The following is a 13,835-nucleotide window of genomic DNA, read 5'->3' as shown; positions in this document are numbered from 1 at the left end:
TCTTGCCACACCATGTTTGACACTATATAATTAAATGACTGCCCTTGCCACGGCACTGAAACGGTCCTTATTGAAGTCACAAATGATATTCCTACGTGCCTGCCTCCATGGTGAACTGTCCCTCCTCATTCCTCCTGTTCTTGACACGGTTGACGACACCATCCTTCTCCAATGACACTCCTCCATTTTCCAGTTGAGTGAATTGCCTTCACCTGGTTCTACTCCTCCCTATGCAGTCACAGCCAGAGAATATCCTGCAATGGCTTATATTCGAGCTTTCGCACCGTTACCTCTGAAGTCCCTGAAGGTTATATTTTTTCGCCCTCCTATCTACATTCTGCACCTTAGCAACATCATCCAGTAATACAACGTCAGATTCTGTAGTGTCCATGTGTTGATAGAGACACTGAAGGCAGGAGTTGGTTCATAGGTGTTTACTAAGCAAGGTCTGGAGGGGTACTAACGGATATAACACAATATACAGGCTTATAAAGCCCGAATGGCCATTACCTGCATTACAGCACATATGGGGCTCTTAAAGGCACATACACTACAATTCCTCCCCTTTTAGCTAACCAGTACATCATATTTTAAGTAATTATTAATTACATGTTATAAGAAAAATAATATACACATTGCTGTAGTTAATTAATTATAAGTCAGTCTCTCTGGAGGCTTCCTGACACGGTCCGGATAACGCCTCGGTGCTGTAGTAGTTTCTGGTGGTGTAGTAGGTTCTTTTGGCAAGGCTGATTCGGCTTGAATGCCAGTGGCGGGTTCATCGGGTTCCAGTATCACTGGATCAGAGGTAGATATGGGTATCTCTACTTCATCGTTCGGCGTATAGAGTTGTGGTGTAGGTTGTCCCTTTTCAGATGACTCTATGATTTGGTCAGGATGGCGCCTTATTATGCTTTCTCCAATATCCACGGTATACATCAGTGGTCCTAATCGTGTGCAGGTAGTTCCAGGCTGCCATTTCTCGGTACGGTAGTCCCGGGCCAAAACTTGTTGACCTATCTGGAAGGTTCTGGTTGGCCTTTCATTCATGCCTTGAAACTGCCGGTTCTCCACGTCCCTTCTGATGTTGGGCTTGACCAAATCCAGCCAGCATCTTAGGTTTCTATTGAAGAACATCATGGCAGGAGTTTGGTTGGTAACCATATGTGTTGCATTCCTGTATGCGAACAAGAAATTATCCACCTTGTGCTGAAGTTTTATATCTTCATTACCCATGGCCTTTATGACCTTCTTGAAGGTCTGGACAAACCTTTCAGACAATCCATTGGTGGCAGGATGGTATGGGGCGGACGTGTAGTGCTTAACCTCATTGTTTATTAAGAACTTCCTGAATTCTTCGGACACAAATTGCGGTCCCTTATCAGAACAGATCTGTTCCGGCAGCCCATTCCTGGCAAATATGGTCCTTAATACTGTGATGGTTTTTTCCGTGGTGGTGGAGGACATCTTTATTACCTCCAGCCATTTGGAGTGTGCATCAACCGCGATTAAGAACATTGAGTCCATAAATGGACCAGCAAAGTCGATGTGTACCCTTTGCCAGGGAGATGAGGGCCACTCCCATGGATGTAGAGGGGCTTGTGGTGGAGCGTTTTGGACCTTCTGGCATCCTAGGCAGCTCTTGGTCATTTCTTCGATGTCTCCATCGATACCTGGCCACCATACAAACGCCCTGGCTAGGTTCTTCATTTTCACTCCACCCAGATTCCCCTCGTGAAGCTCCTTTAGCACTTTATCCTGGAGTTTCGGTGGAATCGCCACTCTGAATCCACACATCAAGGTTCCTCGGCACACTGACAGCTGTTCTTTTCTTTGCGAGAATGCTGGCAACAGTGGTTCGCCATGTGCTGGCCTTCCCTTCACTGTTAAATCGTAGACCCGTGAGAGAGTCGGGCCATTTCTCGTTTCCCTTTCAATGGCAGAATTTGTTACTGGTAGACATTCCACTATGGTAGAGTGGAACATCTCCATTTGGTCTATTGTAGGTGCCTCTTCTACCGTTGGCAACGGTAGGTGCGATAAACCGTCAGCATTCCCATGCTGTTTTGATCCTTTGTATTCTGTGTTGTATTGGTGTGCCCCTAGGAAAAGGGACCACCTCTGTAGCCTTTGCGCTGTCATAATGGGAACACCCTTTTTAGGTTTGAATATGGAGATGATGGGTTGATGGTCAGTCAACAAGGTAATTTTTTGTCCGTGTAGGTAATGGTTGAATTTCTTCACTCCCCATACCAGGCTGAGTCGATTTGGGCATAGTTACGCTCAGCTGAGTTCAATGAGCATGACGCAAAAGCTATCGGCCGTTCCAAGCCATCAGGGAATTTATGCAATAATACTGCTCCTATGCCATAAGGGGATGCATCGCACGCCAGTCTGATTGGCAGTGATGGGTTGTAATGAGCGAAAACTTCTTTGGATGTGATTAAGTCTTTGCATTTATGGAAGGCACGTTTGCAGTCTTCGTTCCATTTTCAAATTAGTCCTGTTTGTAGCAGTTCATTAAGAGGGTGTAGAAGAGTTGATAAGTTCGGTAAAAGTTTATGATAGTAATTTATTAATCCCAGGAACGACATTAATTGTGAAACATTTTCAGGTGCTGGGGCTTTTATGACCGCTTCAATTTTTTCAGGTGACTTATGCAACCCTTCCTTATTTATTATGTGGCCACAATATGATATTTGATTTCGGAAAATTTCGCACTTGGGGCGATTTGCTCGTAGGCCCCGTTCTCTCAGCCTAGTGAGCACCTGCTCTAAATTGGCAAGGTGCTCGTTGTCGTTTTCTCCTGTTACAAGGATGTTGTCTAGGTAGCATTGAGTCCCTGGAATACCTTGGAGGACTTACTCCATAGCTCTTTGCCAGATAGCTGGAGCGGATGCTACTCCGAAAACCAGTCGATTGTACTGGTACAGACCTTTGTGTGTATTTATCGTGAGATATTTTTTAGAGGCTTCTTCAAACTCCATCTGTAGATATGCCTGTGCCAAGTCAATTTTGGTGAAACGTTTCCCTCCGGATAGTGAGGCGAAAATATCTTCTATCCTCGGAAGAGGATACTGTACCGTGTGAAGGACCGGGTTTACAGTCACCTTGAAGTCTCCACAAATGCGAATTTTACTCTGTTCTTCAGATTTATCATTCTTCAATGCTTTCTTCATGACTGGGACGATGGGTGTTGCCCACTCGCTCCAATTTATTTTAGGTAATACGCCTGCCTTTTCCAAATTCTCCAGCTCTGCCTCGGCTGCTGGACGAATTGTGTATGGCACCGGTCTTGCCTTAAAAAACTTGGGAATTGCTGCATCTTCCACTTTTATTGAGGCGGTGAAGCCTTTCAAGGTTCCTAGTTTCTCTTGAAACACTTCCTTGGCGTTGGCCAAGATGTCTTTTAATTGTTCAGGTATGACGTCATTGTCATTTTTTTCCTTACTTGTCACCGTCAGTGTCTGAATGGAGTGCCAGTCTAAACGTATTTTCCTGATCCATTCACATCCCAACAGCGGTGGACCACCATCTTGTAGAACGTATAAATAAAACTTCTGCATTTCCTTGCCGTTGTATACAACAGGCACCCTTATTTTTCCTTTGTGGTATACTTTCTGCCCCGTATATGTTTTCAAATAATGGATGTGTCTTTTAAAGGTTTATGCAGAAATAGCCGCTCATAATCCCATCGATTTATGACGGTCAGAGCTGATCCTTCATCTAGCTCCATTTTAACTGGGGACCCTGCTATTGTGAGGGTAACCCAAATGGTCTGGTAATCTTCTTTGGCAATTACATTATGTAATTTGAGAGAGCTTAGTCTCTTGTTCCCGGAGTCACTATCGCTCTTCTGGTCTTCGGAGCTACTGTCCGTCATCATTTTTACCTTTCTGTGCTTTTCCTTATTGATTCTTTGCCTGTTAGTGGATTATTTGTTTCCAGATCGGCACACACGTGTAATGTGTCCTATCTTTCCGCATTGCATGCATGATTTGTCCTTGAACCAGCAGTCCCTCTGGTCATGGGTGGATCTGCCGCAGCGTAACATCTCTCGAAACCCCGTGTCATTTCATGGGTGCTGAAGTCCTGTGGCCTTTGCTGTATCTCTGCAGCTCCTCTTGCACTGAAAGCATTGTCCAGTGTTAAATCTTTCTCAGAAAATAGCCCTTTTTGTGTTCCAACACTTAGGTGACCGCAGACGAACTTGTCTTGCAGAGAATCTGCCAGTCCTGCCTCGAATTGGCAGTGTAGGGTATCAACAATCTCCTTAAAATTCTTGTCCATTGGTTCGGCTGGAGTGATTAAGTTTTGTAACAGCTTGTATGTCTTTGTGCCCATTAGATCCAGAAGTACTGAAGCTTTTTTTTCATCTTCTATTCCATTTGCGGTGCAATATACCTCCACTCTTTCCACATATGTGGTCCAATCCTCTATCTCGTTATCAAAAGCATCAATATTGCCAGAATTAGGGATCTTAGAAAAGATATGGCGCTTCCCGCGCTTTTCTTTCTTTTCTGCAGAAAAGATATGGCGCTTCCCGCGCTTTCCCGCTGCTGCTGCCGATGACAACGCTCTTTCCCGCGGTTTCCGTTCTCCTTTTATTTATTTATTTATTTACAGTTGGAGACTCGTTCCCGCTGGACTCTCTCTGTAGGTCTGAACACCGACCTGCTTGCAGCCATGGCCGTCTCCCAAGTGCTCCCTCCCCGTCTGTTACTGCTTGCCTCTGCTTTTGCTGCTTGGCCCAGCTGTAGAGCCAGCCGCTGGAGCCCCAGCCTGATGCCCAGGAAGGATTACCGCAGTACCTGCCACCAGCTTGGCCTGCTGGTGAAACAACAGCTTCCTTCACTTCTTGATTCTTCTGGACTTCAGATGAATTGATGTCCTTGAGGTGCTGTAGAATTGTAGGTAAGTCCATTTCCACTTCGTCGCCACTGTAGTGTCCGTGTGTTGATAGAGACACTGAAGACAGGAGTTGGTTCATAGGTATTTACTAAGCAAAGTCTGGAGGGGTACTAACGGATATAACACAATATACAGGCTTATATAGACCGAGTGGCCATTACCGGCATTACAGCACATATGGGGCTCTTAAAGGCACATACACTACAGGTTCCATATATACTCTGATGACGCATCTCTCTACCTCAGTAACAGCTCTCTCCACACCTCCACTGATTCTGTGATATCAAAGTATTTGATTGATTTGCGGTCCTGGAAGTTTCAACATTTCCTTCAATTAAACATTGGGTAGACTGAATCCAGTGTCTTTGGTCCCTGCGACGAACTCCATTCTCTAGCTAAAAACTCCATCTCCCTCCCTGGCCAAAGTCTCAGGCTGAAACAGTCTGTTCACATTCTCGTCCTCCCATTTGACCCCAAGCTGAACTTCTGTCCACAGATTGTCTCCATCACAAACACCGTGTAACATTACCCAGCTCCGCCCCTTCTGCCGCTAAAACCCTCCAGGCTTTGCCACCTCCAGACCAAGTTTATCCAATGCTATCCTGTCCCGACACCCGTCTTCCACCCACCATAAACTGGCCAGCTCACCCGAAACAATGCTGCCCATAACCGAACTCGCACCAAGTCCCATTCACACATCACCCTCTGTTCATTGAACTACATTGGATCCTATTCCAACAATGCCTCGATTTTAAAATGCTCATTCTCCTGTTCAAAACCCTCCATGCCCTCTCCGCTCCCTATCTCTGTAACCTCCTCCAGCCCTACGATCCTCTGAGAACTGTGCATTGCTCATTCTCTGGCCTCTTGTGTATCTGCCACTTCCTTCGCCCCATCACTGGAGGCCATGCCTTTAGCTGTCTAGGCCCTAAACTCTGGAATCCCCTCAGCAAGCCTCTCAGTTTCTCTCCTTTAAGACTCCCCTTTGACACTACCTCTGATCTCGCTTTTGGTCACCTGTCCTCATGGCTCCTTCTTCCGTTCGGTATCCTATTTTGCCTGATTACGCTCAGGTGACGTGCCTTGGGGTATTGTAGTAAGTTAAATGCGCTACATAAATGAAAGTTGTTGTTGTTGTCATGAGCAGTCCATCCTGGCTTGTCCCGTCACCCACACATATCTGGATTGTTCGGTCCATTTACAATGATCAGTGGGGTTGGGCTGTGGTGATGATTCTGTTGTCATAACCAATCCATCCTGGCCAATCCTGTCACTCACGTGTATCTAGGTGGCTCAGTCCATTTACAATGATCCGTGGCGTTGGGTTGTACTGATTCCATCAATGGTACTGAACCGCTGATCATCACAATCTCATGTTTCAGCACAGGAAAGTAATCTTATCCCGACTCACAAAGCGCTCATCTGCAATCAGCACTGGGGCAGAGAATGTCATAGATTAGTAACTGTTCTCAACTAAGGGGCCCTGAACAGCTCCCGACAGATTTCACCATGTCAAGCTAGACTCCATCTGCCCTGCAAAGATGATGGAAAGTATTGGCTCCGGAAGGAGCTGCTGTAATGGTAAAACGAGAGGGAGGAAGGTGTCGCTTCGCTTTAATGTCTCACAGTGCAGGTTATCTACAAGCTGATGGAGAATGAACCCGTGATTAACCAACGGAGCAATGAGAGCCCTGACCATGAACGGGAACGTGATGGGAAAGATGCAGATGTGGAGAACGCTCCCCCTTTGGATGAGGCCAGCTCCAGATTGCGGTGTGATGCTGAATATCCGACTGTTCTGAGCAAAGCACAGGGAGGTCTCTGGCAATCCAAACAATATGTCAGGGTTGGGGAGCCACGGGGCCGTATAAATACGAGGCCGTGCTCTCCGGGCGAGGTAGGGTCTGGACCCAATTGCAGAAACCAGACAAGAGACAAATATACAGTACTTTGTTTGAACTTTACTAGATTTACACATAACCAGATTAACACAAGGGACACAGCAATATACATAAGAACTAGAGACAAGAGAACTAGAGACAAGTTACAAGACGGCTAGTCAAGATAGGAACTCCGGACAGCTTCCATGAGGAAGCCCACTTGTCTATACTGAGCTTGCGACAAGCTACCACAAGGAGCAACCGGCTTGCTGAGGCACAACTCCAGACAAGCTACCCCAAGGGTGATCGGCTTACCAATGCAAAGCTCAAGACAAGATCCCGACGGCTCCCACATAGCAACACACTAGTCCAAACAGCACCTTACCAAGACAAGCAGCTCAACAGAACAAGACTTAAATACATCTTAAATCCAGAGACAAGAACACAGACTTAGATACATAGCTCGAGAGAACTAGAACATAAACTTAGATACATAGCTCGAGAGAACTAGAACACAGACTTAGATACATAGCTCAAGAGAACTATGGCAGCCAGCTTGTGAAGGCAAGCTGCCATAGAGAAAAGGCTAGTCACACAGAGAACCTAGTCAAGACAAGGAACATTGTCAAGACTAACACCCTAGTGAGGACTGAGCACTGAGTGAAACAACAACAGAACTTATATACCAAGAAAACCAGGTGCCACCCATAAACAGCTAACAGGCTGATTAAAAACTAACAGGGTTAGGAACAATTAACACCAGAAAACGAGAAACAATTAACAAAAGAACAGTGAAGGTGCCATCTAGAGGTTACAAAAAGGAACTGACTGGCACCCTCACAGGACCCCCTCCCCAAGGAACGGCTCCTGACGTTCCAAACACAGGGCTCGAGAGAGAGACAAACAGAGCTCGAAAGACACTGGGCGCTAAGACACTGGGCGCTAAGACACTGGGCGCTCATTTAAATGAACATAGGGCAAAATACTTAAATTCTCTAAACTTCTGAATTAGTGGTATAGATACCCAAGTGGGGGGAAAGACTGAAAAGGCTTAAGCTAGATCAATCCAAAGTCAAACGTGTAAAACAGAGGCAGCCACACACCCTCCAGGGCATTTAGAACCAAGTCAAAAAACTGAAAGTCTGTTTTAGTACACATGGCGAATCTTCTTAGCTTCTCAAGCAATGATATCTTCCATTCCAACTTTTCACAAACTACAGATGTTCAGAAATCTAAAGACGAAATCATCCTCTTCATCCACTAGCGGCAGGGACATGTCGTGGCAATCATATGACCAAAATCTTTGTAAACAACAGAGTCATCATTCTCCAAAGTTAGCACGCTCAATGGATTATATTCCGAAGGGATCCAAGAAGGGCGAAGACTCGAGAATTTAACTTGTCCAAGAGAGCTTGAGAATTCAATTGTCCAGGAGAACTCGAGAATGTCTTATCCAGTAGAGCTCAAAAGTTTCATTTGTCCAGAAGAATAACAAAACACAACAGGGTCTTCTTCCTAGGGAACTCGAGAATTAAACACAGAAACACAGGGGGGAGTCATTTGCCCCCGAGCGCTTGAAAACTTAATTTGCCCAGGAAGCTTGAGAATTTACTTGGGATTTAACACAGAAGGCCCAGGAAGAGCTTGAAAGTTTAACACAGTAATGGTCCAGTAGCCTTGAAAGTTCACTTGAATTTAACATAGGAGACCTGAAAGTTCTCGAAAATTCTAACACAGTAAAGACTCAGGAAGCTTGAAAATTTACTTGGGATTTAACACAGTAGAGGCCCAGGAAGCTTGAGAATTTACTTGGGGGTCTAACAGTAGAGGCCCAAGAGACTTGAAAATTTACTTGGGGTTTAACACAGTAGAGGCCCAGGAAGCTTGAAAGCTTTACCTGGGGGTCTAACAGTAGAGGCCCAAGAAACTTGAGAGGTCGGCTTGAAAATATAACACAGGCCCAGAAAACTTGAAAGTTTGCTCGAAATTCTAACACAATGAAGGTCCAAGAGACTTGAGAGTTCACCTGGGGAGTCTAACACAATAGAGGCCCAGGAGACTTGAGAGTTCACCTGGGGGTCTAAATACAGTAACGGCCCAGGAGACTCAAAAATTTTACTTGAAAGTTTAACACTATGAAGGCCCAGGAGACTCGAAAGTTCACACAAAAATTTAAACACAGGAGACTTGAAATTTTAACACAGTGGGGGGTCTTACTCCTAGGAGACTCAAAAAATTGCCCAAGAGAACTAGAAAATTTAACTCGAGAATTTATATCGCCTAAGAGAACTTGAAATTTTAACTCGAGAGTTTCAAACCTTAGCCGGTTGGTTTCTGCTGGGTCTATGTATGGCTCAGTCCTACTGTCAGGGTTGGGGAGCCACGGGGCCGTATAAATACGAGGCCGTGCTCTCCGGGCGAGGTAGGGTCTGGACCCAAGTGCAGAAACCAGACAAGAGACAAATATACAGTACTTTGTTTGAACTTTACTAGATTTACACATAACCAGATTAACACAAGGGACACAGCAATATACATAAGAACTAGAGACAAGAGAACTAGAGACAAGTTACAAGACGGCTAGTCAAGATAGGAACTCCGGACAGCTTCCATGAGGAAGCCCACTTGTCTATACTGAGCTTGCGACAAGCTACCACAAGGAGCAACCGGCTTGCCGAGGCACAACTCCAGACAAGCTACCCCAAGGGTGATCGGCTTACCAATGCAAAGCTCAAGACAAGATCCCGACGGCTCCCACATAGCAACACACTAGTCCAAACAGCACCTTACCAAGACAAGCAGCTCAACAGAACAAGACTTAAATACATCTTAAATCCAGAGACAAGAACACAGACTTAGATACATAGCTCGAGAGAACTAGAACACAAACTTAGATACATAGCTCGAGAGAACTAGAACACAGACTTAGATACATAGCTCAAGAGAACTATGGCAGCCAGCTTGTGAAGGCAAGCTGCCATAGAGAAAAGGCTAGTCACACAGAGAACCTAGTCAAGATAAGGAACATTGTCAAGACTAACACCCTAGTGAGGACTGAGCACTGAGTGAAACAACAACAGAACTTATATACCAAGAAAACCAGGTGCCACCCATAAACAGCTAACAGGCTGATTAAAAACTAACAGGGTTAGGAACAATTAACACCAGAAAACGAGAAACAATTAACAAAAGAACAGTGAAGGTGCCATCTAGAGGTTACAAAAAGGAACTGACTGGCACCCTCACACAATAAAAGTAAATGGGCATTGAGTGGGCGGCCGTCGGGCTGGGAGGATGTGATGAGTGGACCAGAGAAATGTTCTCAACTACTGATCTTACAATACAATGGCTACTGAAAGTCAGGCGATGATCAGTGAACTTCCAGAGCAGCCAAGATAACATGAGTCAGTTTCCAATATAAAAGTGCGTTATAATAACCATTTACACCTCTACCAACGCACGAGCCTCATTGCAGTGATCAGCAGACAGCTGGATAGCAAAGTGCAGGAGGGGCCTCAATACACTGCACCCCGCCCTATCATTTCCCGACAGCCCTTCCTTCAATCAGACCGACATGTCGGAAACCAGTGGAAGACTCACATGATGCTTATTATCTGCTTTCTGCCACTGTTATCACATTAACGACCGCTTCCTTGCCCCTGGGTTATATTCCAGGTAAAGCCAAGCGGAGCTGCTTCACACTCTGCACTTTCTCCTGAATGGGGAAACAAACCATCGCCAAATCTAAGGAAGTGCTGCATCAGTCCCACAAGAAATGTGCTGGACAGCATCAGTCAAGCACTTCAGAACCACCTGTTGGTGAAGGCCAACTGGGGGAAGGGAGAGTTTGGGATGAAAGGGCGATAATTGTAGGAAACGGCAGGGGCACCGCGGGTTATCAAAAGTGCAAAACACACTGAAAGGCTTCCTTTCATTTTTAGTACTATTTCAATAAGGGGAAATAATTCGGGCAAGGTGGGGTGTCCCGGCGAGATAGACGGATTGCAAAATGGCTACAGAGGCACTGGAGAAGTTTCAACAAATATTTACAAGTTTTATACCAGAACTGAGAGGTTATAACTATCAGGAAAAATTGAACAAGCTGGGGCTTCCTTCTGCAGAAAAGAGAAGGCAGATGGGTGGTTTGATAGAAGTCTTTCAACTTATGAAGAGCTTTGATAGGGGAGATGTAGAGAAGATGTTTCCACTTGCTGGATTATCCTGAACTAGGGACCGCATTGGATATTCCCTAATAAATCCAACAAGGAATTCAGGAGAAACTTCTTTACTCAGAATGTTGTGAGCATGTGGAACCCGGTACTACAGGAATAATTGAGGCTCTTTGATGGGGGTTTGTGAGTCAGAATACGGACGGTACAAGGGGATATTCCAATAACTTAAACTCCCATTTTCATCCAGCGGGTAGAGCGGGCGCTGGAAAATTTAGAACGTCAGAAAATCAGCACCAGGCATTTCCACCGCATATTCTGCACGGGTCACATCTTGTATAAGTGTCGTGTATCACCAGTGGTGGAGGAGCCCTCTCTAACCAAATGTAAATGTAGTGGTGCGAGTAATACTGGAGTAGCACATTCACATGTAGGGTGAAACTGGTACCGGAAAAACTCGGTCACCTCCAGAGTAAGTGTAGGTTGCCACCAGTACAGGAGAAGCACGGCCACCTTTAATGTAGGGAGAGGGATAGAGTCGGTTGCTAGGGAACGGATTTCGTGGTGGGGACTAAAGACAATGGCTTCGGTCTTCCCAATATTTAATTGGAGGAGAATTATTGTGATCCAGTGCTGGGTGTAGGATAAGCAGTGCGACAATTTAGAGACAGTGGAGGTATCGGGAGATGTGGTAGTGAGGTACAGCTGGGTGTCATCAGCACACATGTGCCCCATCCGAAATCACACCATCAGTTTCCACCTATACACCTCTCTCGACCCCTTCACCTTTGCTAAACTGTCACACAGCTTGTCCGACATCAATTACTGGATGAGCAGCAATTTCCTCTAACTAAATATAAGTAAGACCAAAGTAATTTTCAACATTCCCACCACGAACACCATTCCCCAGCACAGGATTCCATCCCTCACTCTGGCGAATGTCTGAGGCTGATTCAGACAGTTTGCAAATCTCGTGTCATATTTGACCCCGAGTTGAGCTTCCGATCACATAACCGCACCATCACCAAGTCTGCCTATTTCCACCTCTAGAACAACCCCCGACCACGCCCCTGTCTCAGCTCATCTCGGCTGTAACCCTCATCCAAGCCTCTCTTACCTCTAGACTTGTCTGTTCCAATGCACTCATGGGCGGTCACCCACGTCCTACTTGCCGTTAACTTGAGGTCATCCAAGATCCTGCTGCCCGTCTCCTAACTCGCACTAAGCCCCCTTCACACATTATCCTTGTGCTCTCTGACCAACATTGGCTCCTGGTTAAGAAATGCCTCGATTTAAAAATGTTCATCCTTGTTCCCAAATCGCTACATGGCCTAGCCCTTCCCTATCTCTGTAATCTCCTCAAGCCCTCAACCCTCTGAGATATCTGTGCTTCTCCAATTCCGGCCTATTGAGCTTCGGTGATTTTAATCACTCAAACATTGGCGGCCGTGCCTTCAGCTACCAAAGCCCTAAGCGCTGGAATTCCTTTCCTAAACCTCTCTGCCTCCCTACTTCTCTTTCCTGCTTTAAAACGCTCAGTAAAGCCTTCCTCTTTGATCAGGATTTGTATTATCTGAACTAACATCTCCCTATGTGGATTGGTGTCAATTCCTGTTCGATAATGCTCCTGTGAAGCGCATTGGGAAGTTTTACTAAGTTAAAGGCGCTATAGAAAATCAAGTTTTTTTGCTGTTAAGTGTAAGGCTACCACAAGCACCGTAGATTCACCATCATCGCTGGGGTTAGTGTAGGAAACCACGAGTACAGGATGAGCTCGGTAACCACTAGTATAAGTGTAGGGGTAGCACTCGTACCAGAGGAGCAGGTACAATTCTAGTTTATCACAGGTACTGAAGGAGCACGTTCACTACTGTTGTAATTGTAGAGGTACCACGAGTACTGGAGGCACACTGATATTTCCAGTGTAATTGTAGAGGTACCACTAGTACCGGAGGAGCACTATTATTTCCAGTGTAATTTTATGGGTGCAACTAATACAAGAGAATCATGCTCAAACCTAGTTTAAGTGTAGTCGTACCACTTGTACCGGAGGAGCACTGTTACCTCTCATGTAAGTGTGGGGCTACCACTTTGTAAGAGGAGCACGGTCACTTCTAGTATGAGGAGAATGGACAACACTAGTGTAAGCGTAGATTACTAATAGTGTAATAGAAGCACGGTCAACACTACTGTTAGTGTAGTGATTACACGAGCACTGGAGAAGGACGGTCACTGTAAGTGTAAGTGTAGGCATGCCACTAGTGAATGCTCATCTGTAGTATAAGTCAATTTACAACAAGTACCAGAGGAGCAAGGTTACATAAAGTGAAAGTGCAGCTTGTTGAGCAGGACTTTCACAACAAGTGTACGTGTCGGGGACCACAAGTATGGGAGGAGCACAGTCAAACTTAATGTAAATATAGGGGTACAACTAGTACCGGAGGAGCACAGTCACCTTTAGTGTAAGCGTAGGTGTCCCACTAGTACCGGAGGACAATTTTCACCACTGGTGTAATTTTATTGATACCGCTATTAGCAGAGTAGCTTGCACAAATCTAGTGTAAGTGTAGAGCTAACACTGGGACCGGAGGGGCACGATCTCATCTATTGTAAGTGTAGTGGTAACACTGGGACAGGACGGGCACGGTCACATCTAGTGTAAGTTTAGGGGACACACTAGGACAGGAGGGGCACAATCTCATCTAGTGTAAGTGTTGGGGTAGCACTGGGACAGGAGGGGGATGGTCACATCTAGTGTAAGTGTAGAGGTAACACTGGGAGAGGTGGAGAACACGCACATCTAGTGTATGAGGGGATATTCGACTAGTACCGGAGGAGCACTGTCAATACTAGTGTTAGTTTAGAGTTACCACTA

At 45.6% G+C, this 13,835-nt stretch overlaps 1 long non-coding RNA gene across 1 annotated transcript; it reads right to left on the bottom strand.

The window, feature by feature from the left end:
- Positions 1-7,283: 7,283 nt before the first annotated feature.
- On the bottom strand, positions 7,284-10,033 carry LOC147092388 (uncharacterized). Its single transcript, XR_015075037.1, has 2 exons — positions 8,864-10,033; positions 7,284-8,817 (listed from the first exon to the last, which is right to left on the bottom strand). It is a non-coding gene; the product is annotated as an uncharacterized LOC147092388 (long non-coding RNA).
- Between the last annotated feature and the right edge of the window lie 3,802 nt (positions 10,034-13,835).

The sequence above is a fragment of the Somniosus microcephalus genome, unplaced genomic scaffold, assembly GCF_052327205.1.
Source record: "Somniosus microcephalus isolate GS21.2 unplaced genomic scaffold, FLI_Smic_1.0 unresolved_chr2, whole genome shotgun sequence".
NCBI lineage: Eukaryota > Metazoa > Chordata > Chondrichthyes > Squaliformes > Somniosidae > Somniosus > Somniosus microcephalus.
Note: the sequence above shows the minus strand (reverse complement) of the source record. Positions and strands in the feature narration are given on the sequence as shown.